This window comes from Pinus tabuliformis, chromosome 6, assembly GCF_031772625.1.
Source record: "Pinus tabuliformis cultivar Carrire ecotype Pingquan chromosome 6, CPIR1, whole genome shotgun sequence".
Taxonomy (NCBI): Eukaryota; Viridiplantae; Streptophyta; class Pinopsida; order Pinales; family Pinaceae; genus Pinus; species Pinus tabuliformis.
Genome location: NC_142292.1, coordinates 1919256832 through 1919260362, shown reverse-complemented (window position 1 = coordinate 1919260362; position 3531 = coordinate 1919256832).

The following is a 3531-nucleotide window of genomic DNA, read 5'->3' as shown; positions in this document are numbered from 1 at the left end:
CTCTGGTGGGGTTATAAAATTATCCAAAGTTAAATCTTGCTGAGCAAGACTGTGACTAACAATCAGTCTGATCAACCCATGATGACTGACTACAGTATCAGGATGTTTAGCCCATCTTACTCTATCAGCTATATCATGCAATAATGAATTTAAGAAAAATGGAAAAATGACAATAAGCTTTTGCTTTAAAACGGCTAAAAGTTTAAGTTGTGGTTTTACCACATCCCATCGACCATCACAGGTAATTCACTGTTGGATGATACTTGCCAATTCACACCATGGTTCTTCTAGAGAGGATGGTTGAATGCCCTTGCCTTTTTGGGTTAGCTCTTCACCCGTGTCTTTGAAAATCTCCACTGCGTCATGCAACATTACATGCTTTTCCATCCATGCTGCTCCTTCTACTGACAACCCAGAAACCTTAGCTATCACAACTTCTGATACTGTTATGCTTACACCTTTTACTGTGGACTACCCATTCTGTAAGTGCTGTAAAAATTCAAGAGCGATTTCACTGCTAGGGGTCTGAAGCCTGGTGAAATATGAAATCCATCCTATGCGCACCAGAATTTCCCTAGCTCTGTCAGAAATTTCCAACACTGAGGGTTCTCGGCGAACCGATTTTCCACCCATAATGCTCGAATTCTTCCAATATTCTCTCTACAATTTTCAAAGGTTAACACAACAAAAACGCAGTAGAGAACAAAAATTGCTTTGGTAAAATAGAACAACAAGTAAACATAACAACTAAATTCCATAATGTCAAGTAGAATTTCCATGATAATTAATGATATTAATTCTAAGACTATCATACTTCCACATGCCATTTGATCATAGGATATCATAGCAACATATCAAGTCCAGTAAGCAAAATAAATATAGCACATGCAAAAGTATCGTGGGAATCCTCCCCCTCCTTGAAAAGAGAGGTCGCCTACGACCGAGTAGATAGGGAAAGGGCTATTCTGATGGCAAGGCAAGGGAAAGAACAGTACGACATTAAATGAAATAGAGTATGCATATAAATGATAGGATGGCAAGAGGTATGGTTATAACAAGAGCGGAGTGTATAACAATAGTTATGAAAAAAATATAAGACGCTTGGATTGATGATAAGTTATGCGAGAAAGAAAAGGACAACAATGTGCCAAAAAAATGTTTTGTTGATGGTTATTCTAGCTGAGAATGATGTGATTGATCAGAAAACAATATCTCATGCGTAAAGGTTCAAAATGTGGAAAAATTAAGGAAATAACTTCTCTGATAAAAAGAAAGAATAAGAAGAGGGTATTATAGTAATATTTGACGATAAGATATAATTTCAATACCATAAGCAGAGCCTCTGCTTCCAGCAGGCATCCATAGCCTCGACAAGGTTGCTTTTTAACCCATATGAGAAAAGATCCTCAATTTATAAATGGAGAGTTACAGTGTTGTTCTACAGAAGAGATCAGTATGCTAGCGTGGTAGCCAAATGACCACACTGCCATTCACTGGGATGTAGCAAAAGTGATCAGGCCGGCTCGTGATGAGACCTCTTGTTCCAAGGGTATTCTGGCTATCCAACAGATCATAATCCTAGTGTGGTGGCCATAGTGGGAATGTCACTTTGCTACAACCTTATGAACATGGTAGGTTGGCTCATAAGGAGACACCCTATCCTCCATCTGAAAACAAAATTTTTTTGTTATTACACATTTTTATGATAAATAGAGGGAGGCTCAATACTCCTTAAGAGCAGGGATGGTGGAAGAAGTTTAACATGTCAATAAAAAAAGTATACCCATAGTCTTATTTATTAAAGACAAAGAATATTATAACCAGGAAGGGTGGAACCAACATGGTATTAAGATGATCAATCAGTATCAAGTACAACAGAAAGCTATGCAACAAAGCAGTATATAAATAACTGTGTCCCTTTCTTTGAAAATAAGCTATCATCAATAAGTTGTCATGTTAAAGATCATAACATTAATGGTATTAACTGCCTTCAATAGAATCCATAAATTCTTGTCCTCATAAAAGTAGTGTACTTCATGCCATGAAAATAATAAAAAAATGAAAAACAAAAGAAAAATGGGGCTGAGCGTTTGAGTGAACATCAATTGTTCAGATAAGTGAAGAGCAGTCACACAAAAGAAAACTTTTGTTGTTCAATTGGAATTAAACAACAGCTGTTCAATGAATTGAACAACAGAGATACGCAAAAAGTGTTATTCAATTGAATGAATAGCAAAACACCCCCAAAAAAGAAGTGTTGTTTAATTGGATTGAACAACGACTGTTCAATAGATTGAACAACAGTTGTTCAATTAACTGAACAACAAAACAATGTCAAAAAAGGTGTTGTTCAATTGGATTTGAATAGTGATTGTTCAATAGATTGAACAAAAGCTCTTCAATTAACTAAACAACAAAACAATGCAAAAAAAGAAGTGTTGTTCAATTGGATTGAACAACGGTTGTTCAATAGATTGAATAGTAGCTTTTCAATTAACTAAACGACAAAATAACGCAAAAAGAAAGTGTTGTTCAATTGGATTGAACAACAATTGTTCAATAGATTGAACAACAACTGTTCAATTAATTGAACAAAAAAATAATGCAAAAAGAGAGTGTTTCAATTGGATTGAGCAGCAGTTGTTCAATAGATTGAACAATAGTTGTTCAATAGATTGAACAACAGCTGTTCAATTAATTGAACAGCGAAACAACGCAAAAAAGAAAGAAAGTGTTGTTCAATTGGATTGAACAACAACTGTTCAATTATCTGAATAGCAAAATCACGCAAAGAAAGAAGTGTTATTCAATTGGATTGAACAATTGTTCAATAGATTAAACAACAACTGTTCAATAGATTAAACAACAACTGTTCAATTAAATGAACAACGAAATCACGCAGAAAAGAAAGTGTTATTCAATTGGATTGAACAAAAGATATTCAATAGATTGAACAACAACTATTCAATTATCTGAACAACAAAACAACGTAAAAAAGAAAGTGTTGTTCAATAGATTGAATAGCAGCTGTTCAATAGATTGAACAGCAAAATCATGCCAAAAAGAAAGTGTTGTTCAATAGATTGAACATCAGCTGTTCAATTAATTTAACAACAAAACAAGTAGAGAAAAAAAATAAAAATAAAAGAAAATCAAATCAGCAATCATATTTACATATTTTACATAGAAGAAATAAATTTTATGAAGATGAATTTGTCGAAGGATTGCCTTCTACAGCTAAAACTCGCATGGTGGGGTCCTCACGTATCTTCTGGTAGAAATATTCTCTGGTAAGTGGTTTTTGGTAGAGGTGCACCCAATGCCCATTTTCTTTAAAAGAAGAACCAGACCCATCAATGGTGGTTAGCGTAAGAGTGCCATTGTCATGTACTTGCTTTATTTCATAGGGGCCTAACCACCTAGTTTGCAGTTTTCCAGGGAAGTCGTGAAACCTGGAATCATACAAGAGTGCCTAGTCGCCCTCATGGAATGTCTTTTTCTTAATCAGGCGATCATGCCATTTGGCTCTTT